Raw genomic sequence first — 25,671 nt, 5'->3', positions numbered from 1 at the left:
TCCTCCCACCTAATTTACTAACATTAGGCCAACATTAAGACTGCCAAGGGAAGGTGGCAGTCTTCATTCAGAAAGGAGATCTACTTGGAAGCCAACTAAATTGTATTTATACTCTACATAGGTAGTGATTACATACAATCTTACTACTCATAATCTTTAGTCCCATTAACGGTTCAGAAAATCTGGAGTAAAGCACTAATCCAACTTTTACTGTATCCTTGTGCTATAATAGATCATTGATCCAATGCTAAATGTATTGATTTGAATATACTGACAAGAAGCACTTAGGAGTTACAAAGAAGCATAACAAACTGCACAGCTTTCTTTGACAGGTAAAACGCTGCAGCAATACAGTTGAAGGCATTTAGGAACTGCAGTCAGAAAAACCTGCATTTCTAGGCTGGCTCCTCCCCTTCTGATCTCTATGAGCTCAGAGTCTCAATTTTTTTCATTTGCAAAGAAAGAATGGGAATGTGTTGCCCTGTCTCTGATCTCCAGGCGATGTGATGCAGTGTTTGTGGAAGCACCAAACTCACAAATGCAAGCAAAGCTTTTTTCCCCCTTCTTCTTCTTCTCCTTTCTGGATTTCATCCTCTTGTTTTATTTTCATTTCAGAATTGTCTTCGAGGCAGTTCTTCAGCACCTGTTGAGAGCAGGAGTTTTAGTAGACAGGATGCAGTTGGAAGGGAAGGAGTGTAGTTATAATCCACAATTTACAGAGTGCTCCAGTTAGAAATTTCTGAACAGATCTCAATCCCAGCCCCACCTGAGGTCCTGAGGGCCGCACAGGCCGCGTCCAGGAGGAGCAAGACGTCTGCAGTTCATTGGTACCTGCCTGTTTCCTCCTGCCTGGTATCCTTGGCCCGCCCCTCTTGCTCATCATTAAGGGCCCTTCTCACTCCCCATCACAGAAGGCTCACCCTAATACACAGCTCCTCCTTGCCTTTCACATTCCTGACACAAACTGCCACTACCATTTCTTCAGGTCCCCTCAAGTCACAGACTCCCCATTTCAGAGCCGTCACTGGGCTTGTTTCCAGCAGAAACTAATGGGCCCTTATCCGTGTCCTCACTGACTGCTGTCACTGATACAAGCAATCATGCACTCCACCTGAGCCATTAACTCCTCGCAGTCCCTGCCTCATCAGAGGCCTCCCAGTTCACTCCTCAGCCATCTGCGGATAAGAACACTTCTAATAGTGAAGCTGAATAAATTCGTAGGCACCATTTGACGTGGCCTCCTTCCTCTGGAGGAGAGCTCGCCCCATGAGATATGTTTTCACATCAACATTTCTTCTACTTCCTGTTCTCCCTCTTGAACTGATCCAAGCCAATTCCCTTCTGATATATTTTTTTGAGCATTATTTTGCCTCCCTGATCTTCTCTGGAGAATTTATCTTTTATTTGATCATGAAAAATAGGAAATCTCAAAGTCCAAAAGTTGCCTGGTCCAGCTATACATTTACTTTTAAAAATACAATCACCAATCATCCTGTAGCATGAAAGAGAGAAGTTTTTGACCTAGAGAAATGGTTACCCTGAATTGTCCAAAGTCTGCCTTCAGAATGTTCCATATTCTGCTTTTTACTTCTTGATTTTAGAATGTCTTAATAGCTTCTATAGTCAGTGACACAATCACCACTTCTTCAATGCCTAGCATATGTTACACCCAAACGGGGTTCACAAGAAATATTCAATGCATGAAAGAGTGCTGGTGTTCTCTTCTTTTGTATCTAGGACTTCTGCGAAGCGTAATATGAGGCTTTGCCAGCCTAGAAGCTCTTAGCTCCTTTACTCATTCCTCATAAGTACAGATTCAAGTTCAATACCTGTCCAGTTTTCCTTCTCTGATCTTTTTCCACCACACTTAAAATCATCGGAGTGAACTTAAAAACATTAAATTTATATTTTACATATACAATTATATGTAATCATATTTTATGTAGAATTTAATCCACTTTTCTAAATAAAGTATCAAAGCATGGAGCATGAATAAACAAAAATGTTAATTTTTGTTAAAAACAGCCTCATTAACTTATAAAAAAAATGTTTTGGCATTCTCCAAATCTATGAAGGGTCATTGTTAGTATTTTTAAGTTAATTTTTATTTTGGGGCAGACGTTTTGTTACATTCATAAAAAAAAATTTTAAAGAAAAATTTTGAATCACAATTCAGCATTTTCATGCAACTGTTACCATTTTTCTATCTTCCCCCTACTTTATCCATATATAAAAATAACCAAGTTATTGTACATGTTCTAGCTTTTGTAGTTTCCGTTTCACTTATTTATATTGTACACATACATGTTATTTATGCTATCATTAATCTTCATCGTTTTCATCTCTTTGGCTTAATAGTGCTCCGTAGATTTCCTAATTATCAGTAATTTAAAATGTTTCCAGTTTTCTCTCATAGAAGACATTGTCAGGAATATTAACAGACATATAGATGTTTTTCCTAATTATGTTGCCATATGTTTAAACCTTCCCTTCTCTCCGTTATCATTCAAAAGAGTTTTTCAGTTTCTGTGTGGTTGAGTTTTGTGTACGTGTACACTCTTTTATTTTTCCAGATTTTTGTTTGCGTTGCTTTCTTCTAGTACTGGGGATCAGAACCCAGGGTCTCTCACATGTGAGGCAAACATCCTTTTACTCAACTACTTCCCCGACCCTTTTAATTTTATTTCCAGTTTTTCGTGGATGTGGTAAAGAAAAGCCTATAAAACTGACCTATGTTTCCCAGTCTGGACTCAAACTTGCAATCCTCTTTCCTCAGTCTCCCAAGTAGCTGGAATTGCACACGTGTCACCACACCTGGCTTTTATTTCCAGTTTCACTTCAGTGTAGTAAAGGGAAGCCTATAAAATGACTTTTAATTAAAATTATTAATCAAGTCCTAAAACATAGTAATTTTTATAAATGTCACATGTGAATTTTAAAAGAAAGAGTCCCCTTTAAAAGTGACTAATGTTTCTTAAATTCCATGAACATCAATACCAGTTGATGCTAGTCACTGTACTCAGAACTGGTGACAGAGTTAGCAAGGCAGATCCTTGCCTGTGTGGGTTTTAAAGTCTAAGATCAAAGAAGTGAAAATAAACTGATGAGTTTTATAATGGGGTAATCTGAAGCACCACCCCTTTTAAACTTGCCCTTGGCCCATGGTTTCAGAGAATCTCTTCTCTGGTCCCACCCCCAAAACTATGTCCCTTCCTACCAGGCAAAGTCAGAGAAGCATGTGTGGGAACCCCTGGGCATGCTCATTTGGAACCCCCAGCCTCCACCATATGTGTGTTTCTGGGTCATCTGTTATCCACACTCCTGAAGCAGAAGACCCTCCTTGAAGTCCTTCTGGAGACAGGAAGGGGAAAGGAAGGATGAGTGACCACAGACTGAGGACAAGGGGCTGAGGCCATTTCTCCCCACAGTCATGTTTCTGTGCAGAACTCTGAGGATTCTGAAAATTCTAATTTGAACCTCGTTTTCCAGGTGGTTTTAAGGATATATTTGTCAAGGTAGGAGGATGAAACGTATTTTATTTAATGATTTGTGAGCTTAGTTTATAGTTTTAAAATACTTAGACATATGGAATGTGGGCTTTCATTTGTATTCTTGCCCCAAGCCCTGCAAATGATGGGGTAGACCTAGTACAAGGTGCTATTGGGGACACCTAGCAAGGAGATCTAACCTTAAATATAGGAGTCATAGATCTCTCAAAGTCATAGTTCAGTCAAACAGGTTTAGCCATAGGGTCATCTCATGTGACACACCACATTTATAGAAAGGAAAGTCATATGCTCATCTTCATAAATGTCAAAAATACATTTTATGAAATCCAAGAAACATTTGCATTCAAATTAACTTTGTATTCTAGAATAGCACTATTACCATAATAAATGATATCTGTGTGAACCTAAACGATGGCATCAGACTTAAATGCTATGTTTTAGCTTTTGCACTACTGCCACCAAAAGACCTGACAAGAACAATTAGAGGTGGAAAAGTTTATCTTGGCCTCACAGTTTCAGAGGTCTCAGTCCTGTGAAACTGGCAGACTCTGTTGCTCTGAAGGCCTGAGATGAGGCAGAAAATTACGATGGAAGGGTGTGCTGAAGGAAAGCAGATCAGGACATGACAATCAGGAAGCAAAGAGACAGCTCCCGTCACCACCACAGACAAAATATAAACCCCAAGGGCATGTCCTCAGTGACCCGCCCCCTCCAGCCATACCCTACCAGTCTACAGTTACCACCCGGTTAATTCCTTTCAGTGGATTTTCCCAGCCATTTCACCTCTACGCTTTCTTGCATTGCCTCACACATGAACTTTTGGAGGACACCTCATATCTAAACCTTAATATGCAAAGGACTACCATTTCCCTTTAAATTTAACCAAAAACAAGGATGCAACTATCTTTAAATTATTTAACAAGAATTGTGAATTTCTAGTCAGTCCATTTTTGCTGATGTTCATTTTTTTTTCCTTTTCTGGCAGTTGCCACTAGTCTATACTCCCTTTCTAAAATGCGAGTTCCATAAAATTGCCCACTGCTATTTATTTATTTATTTATTTGTTTACTTATTTATTTATTTATTTTTGTGGTGCTGGGGATTTGAACCCAGGGCCTTGTGCTTGCAAGGCAAGCAGCTCTACCAACTGAGTTATATCCCCACCCCCACCCACTGCTATTTAAAACACACTTTCATTTATCTCAGATTTTCTCCTTTCAAGATTCAATGGGAGCCTTCATTTTGCCCTCTATGATTTTGTTTGTTTGGTCCACCATTGCCTGGAGCTGGTGTGGATACCAGGAAGCCACTCATTCTCCCCAATGGTTCCTGTGTCTGAGTTATTAATGTGCGTCAGCTGGACGCAGATAGCTTTTCCTGCACCCTCCAGTCTTCACACATAATCAGGAACTTGACATAAGAAGAGAGTCATGGTGGAAATTTTGGTCTGGTGAACTATGAGGAACAAGCAGTTAATCTAATATAAACAAGTCATATGGCTTTTTTAATTTGAGTAAGAATATGTGTCTATTTTAAAGTTGTTTGCCTGGTCACTGCCAAGCATCTGTTAACTACTGTGTAGATTCATTCCCCTCTTCCTCCCTCTTTCTCTACCTCCCTCCCTCCCTCCCTCCCTCCCTCTCATTTCTAAACTAGAAATTCCCAGATAAGATGTGATATTTTGATATTGGGTTCAAAGGATTTTATGAAACAATGAACAGGGAAAGACAAGTCATCTTTATAAAATACAATTTGGGAGTTGCTTTCTGGTTCCCTCTCAAATTTTACAATAGAACACTTAAGGACCGGGATGCTGCCTGTTCTCACAACACATTTTCAGAGAAAGCATTTCATTCCAAGCTTGTATAAGATATCATTCTTGGCTTCCCAACAATTTAGGACTCATGATAATATGTTGGGCATCAAATATATTTATGTACATCTCTCTTACATTCAGCAGAAGGCAGGGCATTCAGGTGTGTGCTTCTGCTTTTGGTCCTCCCTGCATTTTATAAGTTCATAAATCAGGGAATCCATTCAGAATTTGTCTAGTGGCACCCCTATTCACTTAAATTCAATTTCTGATCTTGTCAGAAATTGCCTCAAACTTATTTTTCCATTAGTCATCAAATATAATTTTGACAACAAAAGTGATTTCTGAGATAAAATTTCCATAAAATGAATTTCCATAAAATTCTCCACAGGGGCTTCCCTGTCTCCACTATGCCTTATCTTCCCATACCCACATCCTTTCTTTTCTTCCCATCCACGTTACACCCACAACTCAAGTCTCAGAAAGACAAAGCAAATGAGAGGGGAAGGGTCCTGAAATGGCTTCACCCAGCATTCTGAGGTTTCAACATGAAAAACCCTTGCTTGGTTTCTCCTCTTCTTCCAGCATACTCCATTTGGTTCTGCAAAGGCTTGCTGGCATACTTTCTGACTCTCCAGTCTGTACCTGGTCCCTGATTCCTGGATCCTCTTAGAAATGTCTCCACTCTTTTATGACCCTTCCATTCTGGAGGTTACTTTAGTGGATTCTGATCAAAGAAATCCTGGGTTGGGTCCAGGGAATGTCTTATCTTAGGGCAGGGCCAAAATGCAAAGCATGTGTTCTGGCCCCTCCAAAATTTGTGTTCTAGAAAATCAAGTCTCATAAAATCCCACACACTGAGTGCAAATCAAGAAGAATAAGATTAAATAATTTCATGATCTGGAGATGGACATAGTTGTTATGGTATGGGTCACATACTTTTATTAAATAATTATTCATTATTTATTCAAATTTTTATTTTAACTGTCATCATGCATCTTTATTTGTTAAATCTGGCAGCCCTATTACAGTTTTTATCCCAACATGCTTGTTTTCCTTTACATATTCCTTCACTAATAATCCCACATTCAAAAAATAAGCAGTAAAATAGCATCTGAGGAATAATTTCCCTCAAGAAATTAATAGCATTTTGCTACCCAGGCACAGGATAGAATATTTTTGTCTTGTTCTTTTATTGATTTGTAGTATATTAATGAAGAAAATGAGAATAATTTTAGTTGATATTTTTATATTGTTGACTGGGAATTAGTTATGTACTAACTGATGAATGAGTGCATACCTTATTTCCGTTCACTCTGAGTACTGATGATGGAATGATTGAATGTTTTTATTTAAATGTAAATAAAGTATAAAAGTTGTCAGACTAAATTCTTGAAAGAAGAGATGGATTAATCCATGTGAAAAAGATATAACATTGCTTTTACTTGGCTATTTGTATTAGTCTACTTTCTGTTGCTTTAATAAAATAACTGAAACTGCCTAATGACAAAGGAAAGTTTATTTAACTCAGAGATTTAGAGGCTGAACATCTAAGATTGGGCAGCCCCAATAGTTCTGCCTCCAGTCAATCCCCCCACACCCCTGCTGATTGGGTCACAACGGAGTGGAAACCAGACCCAACTTTATAATAACTTTACTTTCAAAAGCTAACTTGTTCATGAGACCAGCATTAATTCTTTTTAAGAGTGTTGATCCCATGACCTACCTACCTCGCCTTAGGCCCCACCTCTTAATGGTTCCACTGTCTCTTAATATCACCACATTGGAGACCAAGCCTCCTGCATGAACCCTGGGTGTGGGGGGCAAACCCATACAAACCATAGCACTACTGCATTAAAAAATGTAAAAAATAAAAAATAAAACAATTTTATCATTGCTCATGGGGTTTTTTATTTTTATATTGGTTCTTTCTAGTTATACATAACATTAGGATTAATTTTGACATAATTATATCATGGAATATAATTTGCTCTAATTCAGTCCTCAGTATTTCCCCTCTTCCTCTCCTCCTCCCTTCTACCCCTCACCCCTGTTAACTTCCCTCTACTCATCTTTCTGCTATTTATTTCCAGTTGGGTTTTTGTCTTTTGAAATGGGATTGGATGTCGGTTTCGATAATTTTTATTAATGTTTTTGTTTATTTTAACCGAAGATTTCATATTAGCCACGTAGCCATGGTTTTTCTTATTTATGTTCATCATAATACTGTCAACCATGCACTTCTTGAAACTAGAAGTGATTTCAAGTCATAATGAGGACTGCATATAAAATGTTTGTGACTTGTCAAGCTCACAAGAAATACAGAGAATTGCACCTGAACTTCTGCCCTATCTACATCAACTCACTGTCAATCCTTGGACAGTACCATATTTCAGACAGTCACTTTATAAAATCTAGGCACATGGAGAAATTCCTTAACAAACTAAAACATTTTCAGAATGACTTGACAGATGATGTTAACAATAATGATATTTTTAGGTATAACATTCAGGGGAGGTTTCAAAAAATGGTTTTGTACTGCAGACTTTTCTAAGTCTTTGTAATTAGTGTAACCATCATGGGTGGAAAACGATGGCATGAATATTTACTTCTACTCATCTGCAGAGTTTTTTCTTCTATTCTTTATCACCAAAGACTAGTGTGGAAGACAGTCATAAGGGTTGGGCAGTGGAAAAAGCCTGTGTCTGATCTGTGGATGCTTTTGAAAAGTGAAATGGAATTAGAGTTCACAAATAGCTGAAGGGAGATCTGCAATATTAATTAGGGGAAAACCAATTCTCATTCAGCTGGCTTTTTCTGATATCACCTCTTGGCAGTCAAAAGAAACTAAGACAGTGTGCAAATTTGACAATTGAGAAGTCAATATTTGATATCATCTCTCCTTGCTGGTCACTTGGCCTCTGCACTACTCTGAATATTATTTCCAGTGTTGAAAATAATTTTCCATGGTCAGACTCTCTTAGGTATGACCCACCGTAAATGTGACATGGTAGCAACTAAAATTAGAATCAGTGTATGTTGCTTATTGGTTCTGTCTTTGACTATATTTAATCAACAGATATGTTTTTATCCAAGGAGTAACCCATTCTAAAAATGTTTCTCTAGATATTTGTTCTTTTAACTTTGCCATGATCAAAAAAGGCAAATTACTATGGAGAATTGTTCATACATCCTGTCTAGGAACCAGTACTGTTACCAGTACTTGTAACAGCCAGATCTTAAAAACTATAGTCTTTTGTAGTATTTAAGAATGTGGTAGTTAAGAGTATGCCTCTAGGGTCTGATTGTGAGAATGTCAGTTCGAATTCTGTTATTTACAATAGTTTGTGACCTTGAAGAACTTATTTAAACTTTGAAAGCCTAAGTTTTATCATCTATAAAATGAAAATGATATCTGTACCTATCTGATATGGTAATACAGGTAAAGGGCTTAACACAAGTCAATGACTAAAGTAAATATTCAAAACATTTTATTATTACTATAAGGAATATTAACAATATTATTAACTTTATATTGTAGTACAGTTCACTATACAAGTGTTATACTTAGTAAATGTCCTCATGAGTTTTCTTTCCTCACATTTGACTAAGGCAGACATTTTCTTCCCCCTTCATCCATTTTTCTCTCAGGGCGGCCACTCGTCAGTTGAAAATAGGTAAATAGGAGATTGGCAGTAGTGTATCTGGGTTAACCTGTTTTTTCTAAGCAAGGTCAGTACAGAAACCCACTTCCTGTGTGTCTGGGTGAATCTTTCCCTTTCTTTCGGAAATGGAAAACATTTTCACAGAGCCTTTAGCAGGCTCTGATAGGAGGGCATTAGTTGGTGAGAGGGAAAGTAATCGTGCTCTTCTTTGTGCACTTGGACTGAGAGCCATGAAAGTAAGTTATCACCCATTCTCACATCCCCTGAAATCCTGATTACTTCTCTAGCAAAAGTACTCCTTTCTGTTATGTCTTACCACCAGCTCTGAGAAGCAGCATGAAGGTTTTTAACGCTGAAACTTCAAAGGCTGTGCATTAAATAAAGTTTTATCCTCATATGGAGGAATGACTTACATATACGATAGAAACTGACTTTTCTCTGCATAGATTCATAAATATTGCTTTAACTTCCCATTCAGGAGTTCAGATCTTCTTATCGTTGCTTTTGTGCTTCTTTTCTCCGAAAGTATGTAAATTTGAAACAATACTTTTTTTCTAAACTCATACTCTCTTCTACCACTTTTCAAAGTCATAAGAAAGGGATGAAGTTGAACTTATAAATAACATGTATGTGAAATCAGAAAACCTGTGAACAAAATATTTCATAAAGAAGCATACAGAGAAATGGGGAAAGCACTGAATTTGAAATTAAGATAATTATTTTTATTTAAATTATTTTTAGTTTCTTCTTTAACTATTTGTGAGTTGTGTGACCTCGGACAGATCACTAGATCTTTCTGAATCTCATTTTATTACCCATAAAGCAGGAGTCAGTGCCTGCTCAATCCACCTCATCAAGCTTTAGGAAAGAGAAAATAAGTTAATGTATGTAGAAGTGTTATATAAATTCCAAAGCTCCATTCATATATTTTTAGTAATACAGGATTAACTGTTCAACAGCTCTTCCAGAAACTCTGGAAAGGTTCTCAACACTTAGCTGTCTTCTATAAGTAAGGAGCATGTGCTGTGGGGCCATGTTGGAGGGAACCCGGTTCTCTGTAGCCAAAGCAGCATACACTCTATAATCTTTATTTTAATTTTAGGACACAGAGATAAGAGAGGGATTATGCAAAAGCATACTGACATTTTACCTAAAAGACTAGTGAATAATTTTCCTTTATCCTATTTTTAAGAGTAAACTCAAAAAAAGTCATAATATTGACTAATATATTCCTCTCATCTACATAATATAATATATTCTTCAAACTTTTTATTATCCCTGAGTGGCCATAAAATCTTCAGCTGTCTAAAATGAATTTTTTCAGATTCATAGCCCTCCATAAAAATTTTAGGTGTAAAAAAATATTTTCTACAGAGCTAGAATTTTCTCAGCCTCATGGTTTTTTTTTAAGTGTTATTCATCATAGCATAGAATTGACATGTTAATTTAAACATACATTCTAAGAGAGAAAATATCCATTGGTATTATTGATTTTGTGAAAAATTTTCACACCTCAGAACTCCATTCTTTCTCAGCCTAGAAATAGAAATATTTTGGTATCCACAAACATTAATTTCTAGTATTATTTAAATATGCACATAAACATCTCTGAAATTTTAAAAGACAGTGAGACTGGATTTAAAGTAACATGGGTAACATCTAATTTGAAATAGAGTATGTGAGTTCATATCAATAATATACTTACATTGCTTTGTGATAAGATGCACTAAACCTGCTTCTTTCTCTCCTCTGATTCTCTTTAGAAACATTTATCTCAAAATTGGGGTATTAACCAGATGCCAGCCCCATTTGAACTAAGAAGTAAGAGAGATAGAAATTGCCTTGGGATAGCATTTTCCAAAATGAATTGCACAAACTCTAGGCCCTCAAGATATTCTTTGTTCAAAAAAAAGCAAGTTTGTGCAGGAAGGGGATTCTATGGTCAAATAAGTTTGCTAAATAGTGTATGTCATCTCCTTCTCTTACATATTTGCAATATGCATTAGTATGTTAACTAGTTTTAAAGGCCCTATAGTCAAGCATATCATAAACTTATTTGATCTGAAAAACTTTTTTGATATAACCACTCTCTGACACTGTGGAAGATAGTTTCAGAACTCCTTCTGTCATGAAGGTAACTGTGGTACTAAAAGAAAAGGAAGAACAGTGAATGCTGAGGCCCAGACTTTGTCATATCCCACACTGTCCATCTTAATAGGAGGGTGTGTGGCTGAGGAATTTGGAAAATAAATCCTTAGAGATTTCTCTGCTTGAATAGATAAAGTTGTTGGTCTCCTTCTTCACAACTCCCCTGCCTGCCAAGTCACAGTACTATGCATCCACACTCTATGTTCTTGGGCTTCAACTTTGGCCTTGACCATAACCAGTGGGATATTAGTGGATCTGAAATAAAATCAAAGCCTTAATTGTGCTTGTACAATTGTTTCTTGTATTCCTGCCTTTTCTATGAGAAAACATGTTTAACGGAAAACACACATCTGCTGTTAATAAATCCTACTTAACTTGTAGTTAGCTATCATCTCAGAGTCTGGTCTAGCAAAATGCAGCCTAGATCAGCCAACCTTAGCCAACATGTGCATGAGATTGGGTATTTTGTATGCTAGTGAATTTGAGAACGGTTTTACTTGCAATGTTTCTTGGCAATTGCTCACTGATATGTTACCGTACAGGGTGTTTGCTTCAAGACAAATACTACCATACATGTCCATGATAACTGGAAGAGAACACAGGATTGAAATTGAGTGACGTGTCTTAGGGCATTGAATTTGTAAATTTTGGGATTTTAGTTTGAACTGAAATTCCTTCCATTCTTAAGTTCTTGAAAACTATACCCTGTCTCAAGCATGTACTTTTTTTGTATTTCACTTGTCTTAGGGTTATTTCAACATTTCTAAGGAAAATAACGCTCCCAGACAGCCCATGTTTTTCCACTTGCACTTATACAAAGTTATGAAAACTATTTAATTCATAAGAATAAAAACTAGAAAGGCAACAAATCCAAAGTTTATACATAGGGCAGAGGGGCCCACAAAACTTCAATTATCATCAAATTCCCTCAGAATATTAAGTTTCATGTCACCACTCTTTAGCAAAGGGGAAGAAAGGAGTATTTCAGAAACACCCCTGCCTAGGGAGCCATAGTTCTGTAATGAAAGTGATTAGCTCACCAGCTGTAACTGCTTCTAGTCAAGACCTTCATCACTGAACCTTAGACAAGGACCCCTGTGATCTTGATCTTGATAAGAACTGTTCTCTTTTTCTTCCTATAGAATTTCCACCATTCCTTCTTTTCTCACTCTTACTCTTTCTTCTCTTTACTTTTGTTCTAGCCTTCTGTGTTTCAATTAGGTAACTCTACTTCATCTAGAAAATGGGTGATTGTAGGCAGTAACCGATATAAAAAGTGCCATATCTGGTTGCTTAATAGATGTGGGCCATCCTCTTTTCCTTCCTATCCTATATTCTGCTATTTCCTTAATGGTAACTTAGTGATTAAGATGGGTACAGTGATAGAGATAGACACAGACATAGACACAGAGATGAAATAGTCATAAATAGGAAAGCAATATTAACGATAGCTACTGGGATTCACACTGATTAGCGTTAATGGTTAGTTGAGAAGCACTTTCCTTACTATCTAAAGGACGTAGGATTTAGGTGAGGCAGCAGACCTGTATCTGAATCATAGCTTTAGCACTTACTGTTTGATAAGTTAATGCCCTCTCTTAAACCCAATTTCCTCATCAGAAAATAGTAAGTAATAATATTTAATTAGATACCATATATAAAGGATAATATTTAATGCGATACCATATATAAAGGACTTAGCACAATGTCAAACACATAGCTCATAATAAATGCTATTACAATTTTTGTATATGATCTGAGTTTGTATATGATAATATATTTATGTTATAATACAAGTAGCTACTGTAAAATAAGCATTCTATTAACATTATCTTTACTTTAAAGTCATTAGTTTTATGAGTTAAAATGCAGGAGCAAAAAGGAAGAAAGATTCGTTGTATTAATTCATCTCACTCCTGCCACATTTCTAATCTGCTTTACACATTAGATAGCTGAAGTTTAGGGGTACCTCTGGAAAAAAAATCATGAAGGTTAATGTGTATCATCTACATGCTTCAGAGCATAAGCAAATTACTATCTGGTCAGATCAAGGTGAAACACAGTGGAATGAACCCACTGTGGCCACACCTCAATTTTAAGCCTACCTGAGGGGGGCAAAAAAAGACTGAAGCACAGCTATTTTAACAAATAGGAGTAGGAGTGATTAATTACTTTTTACTGTCATTCAACAGCTTGTCACCCAGGGAGTAACCTCATTTCCCATAAATTTAATAGAGGTCACATCATGGCCTACTTGGCTGAAAAGCATTACTCCTGAAACCCTGATAGTACTTTTAAGTCCACTGATGTGTGAACATAATTCTCTTCATCTCTTAGCCCTACATACTCTGTCTCTCCTGGGGAGACACTTTAGTAGATCTATGTGGCACCATGTGGAAAGTTACAAGTGATGAGCTCTCTGATTCATTCCTCTTTCATATAGAAAAATGATAGAGAATTTAAAACCAGTGGGTGTTATTCTACAGTGTAGAGCTTCTTTCCACTCTGTTAAAGAAGTATGAAAAGATATTTATTGAAATTGAAAACTATTCATTGTAAGACCCTTGCAGACTTGAACATTTAGTTTGGTATTTAAAAAGGAATTTTAAAGAGCCCATCAAAAAATTTACAGGTTCAGATGGAGACTGATTTCTCCACCTAATTTTCATCCCTCCATATGCATTAACCCAAATGAAGACACAAAAAGTAGGATGACTGCTAAGTGCTACCAGACACCAGGTAGAATTAAACAAAACAAAACAAAACAAAAAACCCAAGGAAGAACAGCAAATTAAAACTAAATTTTTATCTTTACTCATTGCACGCCAACTCAGAGACACAGGACCTTTTGCAAGTAGAATTCCAACAATCTCTCTCTTCTGCCCAAAAACTCATTTTTATTCTCCAATTCCTCTATGGTGCTTCTCTCTTTATATCCATGCATAAATGTTTATCTCATTAATCATGAGCAAGGAGGAAATGGATAAGCATGGTAAATACTCCACATCAAAATAGTTGATGAGCAGGAGAGATGGGAAAGAAAGATCAGTGAAGTCGGGAGCTCGAAGTTTGTTTTTTGTTTCCCTTACAGAGGAGGGTACCATATGTAAGCTTCAACAATACTGACGCGAGCTTTAGGAGAACTAAGAAGAAACGGTCAACCCAATCTGTTAACATACATTTGACTTGGATTAATCTCTTATACAAGGCCAAGGCTTTGAAAACGTTCTATGTGGTATTAAACCCCAGTGGAAATCAGAAGGCACATTTCCAGAAGAAAATCAGTGGAAGTTGTTGCAAGAAAGTCTAATGAGTTCTTAACATAGGTGCTGAATACTAAGTTTAAAAAAAAAAAATGAATTATTTAAGACAATGGTCCTGATATAGAGGAAATAGAATTTTCCATATAAAATCACTTCTGGTTTCTGTTACTAACTGGGGCAAATGATCAGACCTTCTAGCATAGCTTTTAATACCTGTAAAATGGGGTCATAATACCAGTTTTATCAACTTGCTGAAGATAATGGGAATTTAAATATAATTATGCATATTAAAATGCCTTAGAAATTGTAAAATTTCATTACTAATGACTTTTTAATATCTTTCATTTTTAGAGATTGCCTTCTCTATTTCTAATTTAATTTTATCATATATTGATTCTTTGCTTATTGCTTCTGGTTTAGAATTTATTCTGCAATCTAACTTTTAATTCTTTTGTAATTTCATTGTTTTCTCCAACTCTCTAATCTCAATTAGTTTTTTCAAAATAACCAAAAGAATACTGCTTTTTAAAATTATCTTTCATAAAGGTGCAGGGGATGGGGTTGCTGTTCTAAGAGAGATTAGAAGAATAGAAGAAAGGGATGGGGAAGCGAGGAGGAAGGGGAAAAGAATACTAAGGAATGATATTGACCAAATCATTTTATTACATCATGTGCATGTACAAGTGTGTAACACTAAATCCCACCATTATTCATAATTATAATTACCAATTAAAAATACGAAAAAAATTAAAAAATAAAAAATTTATCTTTCATATTTTGATCCAGTAGAATATCTTTAGGATTTACCTCTGAGTTTTCCAGCTTCTCCACCTTTGACCCTGTTACTTCTACATTGACTTGATTCTCTGACAGAACTCTGTCCCCTATAACAAGGAGGGATACCTTACACCTCGGCTTATGTGCTACTATTATAACATTTGTGCCCTGCACAAGGGCTACTCTATGGGGTAAAGACAGTTCTCTGAAGGAGTTCAATCCTGTAGAACAAGAAGAGAAATGCAGAACATGACAGAACCCCAGGCTTTCATTACTGAGTTCATAGAAATCAACAACAGCAGCAAAACATAGTGAGAACATTTGTAAAGGAACTGAGCGATAACCCATAAGTATTGGAATAGAAATGACAAAACAAATATACAAAAAGGAGTCTAGCCTTTCAAGTAATAAGGAAAGTCAGTGGCAAAATGTTTGTTGTTGTTGTTTGTCTGTTTGTTTTGTTTTCTCCAATACTAGGGATGTTCCCAAGGCATTCTATGTCTGAGCTATGTCTCAGCCCTTATTTTTAAGTTGAAATGAGATCTCCTGAAGGGGCTGAGGATGGCCTCAAATGTGATTCTCCTGACTCGGCCTCCAGAGTCACTAGGATTATGGGTGTGTGCCCTTGTGCCTGGCAAGTTTTAAAGAATATTAAGCCCAAACTTTTCATAACTATGAAAGAGATGGAAATAAAAACTATGAATTTTTTATAAGTAAAATACAGAAATATTCAACAAAGTTATATATAAGAAAAACTAAAATAATGAGTTAACTATACAAAGACATTAGTAAAAGAGCCAAAAAAGAAAAAGTAAGGAAAACAAGACGGGGGAAAAAATAACATAGAGACCAAAATCAATGAATTCAAAGAATAGAAGAATTAATAAATTAAGAGTTTATTGTTCTTAGAGAAAATAAACAACTAGGAATGCCAGTTAAGAAATAAACATAGTTAACAAAACTACATAGTCGCAAGAATGAGTAAGAGGATGGTACCATGAGAACACAGGCATTTCAAATGCTTTAAGAATATAATGTTCTCCACTGTAATGACAGATTTTAAAATCAGTATGAAACTGACAATCCTGTAGGAAACAAAAATTAACAAAATTGATGCAAAATACTGAAAACCTGAGCAGAACAATAATTAAGAAAGAGAGAGAGAGAGAGAGAGAGAGAGAGAGAGAGAGAGAGAGAGAGATATGAAAGGAGACAAGTTCAGATTTTTTTCAAATATTTATCTCAAAATGTTCCAGTGCATTGAAAAAGATGGGAATCTTTCCAGTTTGTCTTACAGAGCTAGCAAAAGCCTGATACCAAAACATGATAAACATAGCTCAATAAATTACATATTTGGAAAAATCTAACTATGTGTTTACTAAATGAAAATAAGTCAATAAAATTCAGGACAGCCTAATTTTTAAATGAATAAAATTCAAAAGCAAACAGTATACCTGTACACAAGTCAAATAAACGTAAGAGGTTGAGCTAGTAATCAAATTAAGGTGAACTGCCATTTTCGCCCATCTGATTTGCAAAGAATAAATAGATTAAAACATTGCTAATACCTAGTGTGGGTGAGATAGAGAACCAAGAACTGTAATACTTTGTTGGTAAAAGTGTAAAATTTATTTTCGGGACACTTTCATGATGTGAATTCTAAAGTGTTTTTTGGATTGTATTGTGTACCCCCTGATTCAGCAATTTCAATATGTAAGAATGCATTATGAAAGATGTCAATTTGGATATGAGCAAACATAGATGAGGATATATATATAAGACTGTTTGATATACACTATTTATTTATGACACTGAGAAATTTCAGTGTCACTAGAGAAATTTCCTACTGGAGAAATAATTAAATGGGCAGCTCATAAAGTTACATGACCATTTAAAATAATGATATATACCTAGTTTAACTATGTAAATGTTCATGATATATTCAGAGAAACAGACAATAATAAATAATAGTATGAATAATAATAATACCAATTTATAAATATATGGCTAGAGATAAATAGATATCAGCACATTATGGAGAGAGAAGACAAAGACAGATAGAGATGCACACTAATATCTTACAGTGGCCACTTTAATAATTGATAATAATAATAATAATAACAATTTATAAACAGATGACTAGAGATAAATCAATATCCATATAGATACATACACATATGGAGAGAGACAAAGACAGACAGTGATATCCACACTAATATCTAACAGTGACCACTTTAATAATTGAATGGAGACTTTTTAAACATAATTTCTGAATTATCTAAATTCCTAATAATTTAATAGAGTTCTCTATCATGAGGAACCAGTTCTCTTTGATTGTGTTTGTGTCCTAATCTGTTGTGGATGGATATTTTATTAAATTCAGAAAAAAGAATTACTGCAAAAAAGATGTTAAAAGAAGACATAAAAATATAAAACCTAATTTTTGTGATTCAACAGATGTAATATTTCTATGTTGAATTGCTAAAAAGAATTCTAGATGCTTATTCTGGGTCTCTGTACCCATCTCATAGTAGATTGTTAGTTCTCTGTGTAACCCCAGTATAGTGAATACAGACACATATTCTAGAGTCAACAATTTGGGAAAATCTCACTTACTGACTACATGGCCTGAGAAGGTTACTTAAATTCACCAAGCCTCATTTTTCTCCTCTATATTATGATAGTAATATTTGGTATAGTGGTCGCTAAATGAAGTAATAGAGATGGAGCACTCAGAACATTCCCTTTATCATAAAAAGCATTATTTAAAATTTGCAGTGATTATTGATTTTATGTGAAAAAGCACATAGCATTAATAATGAAAGTAGAGTCAGTGATTCAGCAATCTTGAAACACTTCTAAAATGTAGAGGTGAAAAATCAGACAACCTAACAGAAATGAACAGAGATGAAAAATGCAATGGAAGAATTGTTTTCTTAAGAAAGAAAACTCTACAGTTGGAATGTGTCCAATAAATCAAAGATACAGCAGAAGAAGACTTTTCTAAGTTGGAAAAAAGGACCCAAATATGCAAGCAAAAGAAGTTGCCTTTTCTCAAGCAAAACAGATGAAAATTGAACATATCTAGACACAATGTAGTCATAAAAATAGAGAAACAAAAATACTACTTCCATGGGTAAAGGAAGACATTTCAACATAGGAAATTATTTTAAATCAAGTGCCATTTTATTAAAAAAAATTCTTTTCCTTCTCTTCATGCTGAATACCATAATGTGTAGATCTATGAATTTCCAGAGAAAATGATGATGTCCCAAGAAATGTGTACTCAACCACGTTCACTTACACGTCAGCAAAAACTATTTTTGAAGTCATAAAAGCTACCATCCACTATTTAAAACAAAATTCTTGGAAGTAAATTTCTTATTGCAGAATAGTATTCCTTAGGATAGAACATACCACAATTCATTTAACCATTCACTGAAAGGCTCTCTAGATTGTTTCCAGTTTGAAACTAGCAAACAAAAAGATGATTAATAAAAAAAAAAAGAAGCAAAACAAAAATCAAGTTTTGATACTTTCCACTTTCTCACTGTGGATATCACTAAACATAACCATTATCTCATAGCAAATACTCTATCTAAGGGGAGGACATGGGAAAATACTAGGGAATGAAATATACCAAATTATGCTATATCCACCTACAGAAACAGCACAGTGATTGAGGGGAGTGTTTGTGTTGTGTGTACATATATAATTATGCTATACTAATTAAAACGACATTAATAGAAGGGAGATCAGTGAAATAGAGCAAGAAGTTGAGGGAGGGGGGAAAGGAATGAAAGGGAAGATACTGGGGGATGAGATTGACCATATTATGTTCACATACAAATATAGCATAATGAATCTCACTATTATGTATAATTATAATGCAGTCATAAAATTAAAAATTAAAAAAAATAACAGACCCTGATAATAAGGATAGACAGGACTGATGTGAATGAAACTTCACAACAAACTCTCATTAGGAGTTGTTGATTATAGGACTCAATTTATAATTCAACAAAAATATTTTGGAAAAATCTTGCCCTTTGATATATTTATCTTCTCATTCAAAATCCCAGTTAAACATGATCGCAGTTGTCCTGAAGGAAAAGGAAAACAGGGATAAAATTAAAAACATCTAAATTTTAGCATGATTTTTTAATTTAAATTTTACTGTAGAATAATAGATTCACATGCATTTATAATGAGAGAGACCCCATGTACTGTTTATGAAGTTTCTCCCAAGGGCACCTTGCAAACCTTAGTATACTTTCACAACTAAGAATATTACCATTGATACAATCTACCAATCCTAAAATTTCTCCAGTTTTACCTGCATTCTATGTTTGTGGAGGGGGTGGATATTATTTCTGGGAAATTTTATCTTGTGCAAATCCGCATATCTACCCACCAAAATCATCAACTACAGTTCCATCACCACAAGGATTCCTTCCTATTATCCTCTTAAAACCACAACACCCATCCAATACCTAACATCCTGCTCTTTTCTCCATTTCTATAATTTGATCATGTAATCACAGTGTGTATGTAACCTTGGGGAACTGTCCTTTTCACTCAGCATATTTCCAAGAGACTTATTCCAGTTATGTGTCTATCACTAGTTTGTTCTTCCTTATTGTAGAATAGTATTCCTTAGGACAGAACGTACCACAGTTTGTTTAACCATTCACAGAAAGGTTGTCTAGATTGCTTCCAGTTTGAAGCTACTGTGAACTGAGTTGTTTTAAACAAATATGCATATGGACATTTTGGGGAAGGGGGGAATTGTTCACTTATATTATAGACATCAAGTTAATGCTAATGATGTATAAGAAGATGAATATACATGTTGGTGTATTCCCAATTTACATCTGTATTTAACAGTGCATCTTTCATTCTTTAAATTATTCAATTATAAAAAAACTGTATTTTTATTTTAGTCTTTTTTATTAGTTCTTTTTAGTTATACATGACAATAGAATTGATTTTGATACAAATGTACAAGCATGGAATAAATCTTATTCTAGTTAGGACCCCATTTTTATGGATATACATGATGGTAGGATTCACTATGGTGTATTCATTGCATATGGACATTTGTGTGAATAAAAGTCTTCATTTCTGTGGACTAAGTGTCTAGGAGTGCAATTGTTGGGTTGTACAATAGATGCATGTTTGGCCTGTAAGAAGTTGCCCTATTATTTTCAATAATGGCTGTACCATTTTACATTCCTATCTACAATATGTGAGTGATCTGTTTTGTCAGCATTCTCAGTTTCTAATGTTATAGTTGTTGTTGTTGTTTTTTAGCCATTCTGAGAGATGTGCAGGAATATCTCACTATAGTTTTAGTTTACCTTTCTCTAATGACTAATGATGTCAAACCTTTTTATGTGTTTATTTGCCATCTGTATATCCTTTCCAGTGAAATATCTATTTGGGTCTTTTGTTCATTTTCAAATTGGATTATTTTGTGTTTTTTAACTGTTGCATTTTGATTCCATCATGGTCAAAGAACATACTCAAATTCAATTTCTTCGAATTTTTGAGGATTTTTATTATCTATTTTTTTATTTTATTGGTTCGTTTTACTTGTATGTGAGAGTAGAGTTCATTTTGATATAATTATACAAGCATGGAATGTATCTTATTCTAATTAGGACCCCAGTCTTGTGGATATACACAATAGTGAGAGTCGCTGTGGTATATTCATGAGGTATAGGCAACTTTCCCATGAATGCTTTGAGAAAAATGCAATCTGCTGCTTTGAGGTATTTTGGGGTGGACTGTTTTATATGTCTGTGTGTGTATGTATATGTATATGTATATGTATATGTATGTACTTGTGTGTATTTCATACATATACATTATGCACACTGTTTTAGTCAACTAGTGTATTACTGTGATTGACATACTTGACAAGATCAACATAGAGGATGAAAAGTTTATTTTGGCTCATGGTTTCAGAGGTATAGTCCATAGTGACTGACTCCATGGTTCGGAGACCAGAGGAGAGTCAGAATATCAGGGCAGAAGGTCATGGCAAAGGAAAGCAACTCAGGATATGACAATCAGGAAGCAGAAAGACAGCTCTGTGTACCAGGGACAAAATGTAAACCCCAAAGTCACACCCTAATGACTTACTTCTTCCAGCCATACACTACCTGTGTACAGTTACTACCTAGTTAATCCATATCAGTAGATTAATCTACTCATTAGGTTATATCTCTCATAATCTAATCATTTACCTCTGAAAATTCTTGCATTGTCTCATACATGAGCCTTTGACAGACACCTCATATCTTAACCATAACACACACACACACATGAACAAAGTACATCCCGTTGGATGATTGTGTTGTTCATTTCATCTTTGCTGACTTTCTAAGATTTTATCATTTGCTGAGAGGAGACTATTGAAATCATTAATTGTAATTGTAACATGAGTATTTTAATTAACATATTCTAATTTTTCAATTAAAAATGGAAAAAACAAAAGATATGAAAAAGTACAAAATCATGTGTAATATATCCTTTATTATGATATAAAACCATGAAAGTATAGCGAGAAATGCATCAAAAATTAATGGCAATTATATATGGTGCTGGAGTTATGGATAACTTTATCTTCATATATATGTTGTAATTTCCAAAAAGAATATGAAAACCTTAAAAATCACTGATTGGATGATGATGTATACATATGTATCAATAAATATTTGATGACTCAAATGTTGCCATGTTTTTCAAGATTTATTGTTCTCTCCTAAATCTTAGGAGAATGCTCAAAATTATGTTCCAGGAATATACTGGACAAACACTCATCACACAATATTTGAATAATATTCTGATAGCAATATAAATCTTGTTAATGATAACTCTAATTAAAGAAAAATATATGGCAGCAGTTGTATGAATGTGACCTCAAGATAATAATACTATTGATTATTTTGGTTATTTTTGTGCTTTACATTGTTTTTATCTGTTTTTAAATAACCCTTGAAATTACTATGTGAACACTTTCTAAAAATGGATTTGATATTTAGTACTAAAAACAACTGTTAGAAACCCAAGAAAACATGTTTTATAACTCTAAAGTCTCATTATCTTATTGATTTCAGAAAATTATCAATTTTTGTGAAATATGTACCTTATTATTAACTTTTTTTTTTTTTTTTTTTTTGGTACTGAGGATTGAACCCAGGGGTGCTTAACCACTGAGCAACAGCCACAGTCTTTCTTTTATTTTTATTTAGATACAGCATCTTCCTGAGTTGCTAAGACCTCACTAAGTTACTGAGGATGACTTTGAATTCATGATCCTCCTGCCTCAGCCTTCTGAGAGGCTGGGATTACAGGCATGTGCCAAGGCACCTGGATCTTATTAAAAGTTGAATTTATAATTCTAATTTACTACTGAAGTCTCATTTTAATATCTAACTTTTCATTTAAGCAATTATAAGAGTTTCCCCTAAATATTATACTTTTAATATGCCCAAACTTTATTCAAAAATGCTTTAAGGTTTCTTTTGAAACAAAAAACTAACACATAATGTTATTTTTTCCTAATTTAAAATGTTTTTACTGATACTGAGTTTCAGGTAGCTTAAAAGTTTTTATTCCCTTAGACCCATGATTTACCAAAGATTTAAAGAGTCTAGTTTTAGGTTAGACTGTTTAAACAGTCACTCTCCCTACATTCAAACTGATTCACACAACATTAAAGTCCTTCATCTTCTGGAGAATTAACTTCTCATTTTATAAAAATATGCAAATAGAAATTTTTTTTATTTTATTGTAAACAAATGGCATACATGTTGTTTCTCTGTTTGTACATGGCGTAAAGGCATACCATTTGTGTAATCATAAATTTACATAGAGTAATGCTGTTTGATTCATTTTGTTATTTTTTCCCTTCCCCCCCACCCCACCAACCCCTCTTTTCTCTCTATACAGTCCTTCCTTCCTCCATTCTTGCCCCCCTCCCTAACCCTAACTCTAATCCTAACACTAACCCCTCCCACCCCCCATTATGTGTCATCATCCACTTATTAGCGATATCATTCGTCCTTTGTTTTTTTGAGATTGGCTTATGTCACTTAGCATGATATTCTCCAGTTTCATCCATTTGCCTGCAAATGCCATAATTTTATCATTCTTTATGGCTGAGTAATATTCCATTGTATATATATACCACAGTTTCTTTATCCATTCATCAATTGAAGGACATCTAGGTTGGTTCCACAATCTGGCTATTGTGAACTGAGCAGCTATGAACATTGATGTGGCTGTATCTCTGTAATATGCTGATTTTAAGTCCTTTGGGTATAGGCCAAGGAGTGGGATAGCTGGGTCAAATGGTGGTTCCATTCCAAGTTTTCTAAGGAGTCTCCACACTGCTTTCCAGAGTGGCTGCACTAATTTGCAGCCCCACCAGCAATGTATGAGTGTACCTTTCTCCCCACATCCTCACCAACACCTGTTGTTCCTTGTATTCTTGATAATTGCCATTCTAATTGGGGTGAGATGGAATCTTAGGGTGGTTTTGATTTGCATTTCTCTTATTACTAGAGATATTGAACATTTTTCCATATGTTTGTTGATTGCTTGTAGATCTTCTTCTGTGAAGTGTCTATTCATTTCCTTAGCCCATTTGTCAATTGGATTATTTGCCTTCTTGGTGTAGAGTTTTTTGAGTTCTTTATAGATTCTGGAAATTAGTGCTCTATCTGAAGTATGAGTGACAAAGATTTTCTCCCACTCTGTAGGCTCTTTCTTTGCATTGCTGATAGTTTCCTTTGCTGAGAGAAAGCTTTTTAGTTTGAATCTATCCCAGTTATTGATTCTTGCTTTTATTTCTTGTGCTATGGGAGTCCTGTTGAGGAAGTCTGATCCTAAGCCGACATGTTGAAGCTCTGGACCTACTTTTTCTTCTATAAGATGCAAGGTCTCTGGTCTGATTCCGAGGTCCTTAATCCATTTTGAGTTTAGTTTCGTGCATGGTGAGAGATATATGGGTTTAGTTTCATTCTGTTGCGTATGGATTTCCAATTCTCCCAGCACCATTTGTTGAAGAGGCTATCTTTTCTCCATTGCATATTTTTGGCCCCTTTGTCTAGTATGAGAAAATTGTATTTATTTGGGTTTGTGTCCGTGTCCTCTATTCTGTACCATTGATCCACCTTTCTATTTTGGTACCAATACCATGCTGTTTTTGTTACTATTGCTTTGTAGTAGAGTTGAAGATCTGGTATTGCGATACCCCCTGCTTCACTCTTTCTACTGAGGATTGCTTTAGATATTCTGGGTTTTTTATTCTTCCAGATGAATTTCATAATTGCTTGCTCTATTTCTGTAAGGTACATCATTGGGATTTTAATTGGAATTGCACTGAATCTGTTTAGCACTTTTGGTTCAACATTAGGAAATCAATAAATGTAATTCACCATATCAATAGACTTGAAGTCAAGAATCACATGATTATTTCGATAGATGCAGAAAAAGCATTTGATAAAATAGAGCACCCCTTCATGCTCAAAACACTAGAAAAAATAGGGATAGTGGGAACATTCCTTAACATTGTAAAGGCCATCTATGCTAAGCCCATGGCTAATATCATTCTAAATGGTGAAAAACTGAAAGCATTCCCCCTTAAAACTGGAACAAGGCAGGGATGCCCTCTTTCACCACTGCTTTTCAATATCATCCTTGAAACTCTAGCCACAGCAATTAGACAGACCAAAGAAATTAAAGGGATACGAATAGGAAAAGAAGAACTCAAACTATCCCTGTTTGCTGATGATATGATTATATACTTAGAGGAACCAGGAAATTCCACAAGAAAACTTTTAGAACTCATAAGTGAATTCAGTAAAGTAGCGGGATATAAGATCAATGCACATAAATCTAAGGCATTTTTATACATAAGTGATGAATCTTCAGAAAGAGAAATTAGGAAAGCTACCCCATTCACAATAGCATCGAAAAAAATAAAATACTTGGGAATCAATCTCACAAAAGAGGTGAAAGACCTCTACAGTGAGAACTACAGAACACTAAAGAAAGAAATTAAAGAAAACCTTAGAAGATGGAAAGATCTCCCATGTTCTTGGATAGGAAGAATTAATATTGTCAAAAAAGCAAATAGAAATTTTAAAATTCCAAAAACACCTGGAATGATTTTCAAGATTCTGATGTCAGCATTCTGTCTATATGTACCTGTGATTCTGCTTTAAACTCAACATATTTTAAAGCAATTTTCCTATTGCCAAGCTCATTTTAAAGATGGACTACTTTGGAAGGTAACAAATAAAGCAGTCTTTGATAAAATCATTAAAGTTCTCAGTCTTACAACACTCAATTGATAAAGCAAGATTACCACAAATACACATATAACCTATCCAGCAGTCTGCCTTTTCCCATTTTAATCTGAAATGAAAAATCATCCTTGTCTTTCACTAATGTCTTATAGTTTGGATTCATGAAGTATTTTC

At 35.0% G+C, this 25,671-nt stretch overlaps 1 protein-coding gene across 1 annotated transcript in view; it reads left to right on the top strand.

Moving 5' to 3' along the window:
* The window catches only part of Spata16 (spermatogenesis associated 16), a 241,235-nt gene that overhangs the window by 28,307 nt on the left and 187,257 nt on the right, over positions 1–25,671 (top strand). The window lies entirely within an intron of this gene.

This window comes from Sciurus carolinensis, chromosome 9 (assembly GCF_902686445.1).
Source record: "Sciurus carolinensis chromosome 9, mSciCar1.2, whole genome shotgun sequence".
Classification (NCBI taxonomy): domain Eukaryota; kingdom Metazoa; phylum Chordata; class Mammalia; order Rodentia; family Sciuridae; genus Sciurus; species Sciurus carolinensis.
The sequence above is the reverse complement of the archived record's forward strand: the minus strand, read 5'-3'. Positions and strand labels throughout refer to the sequence as shown.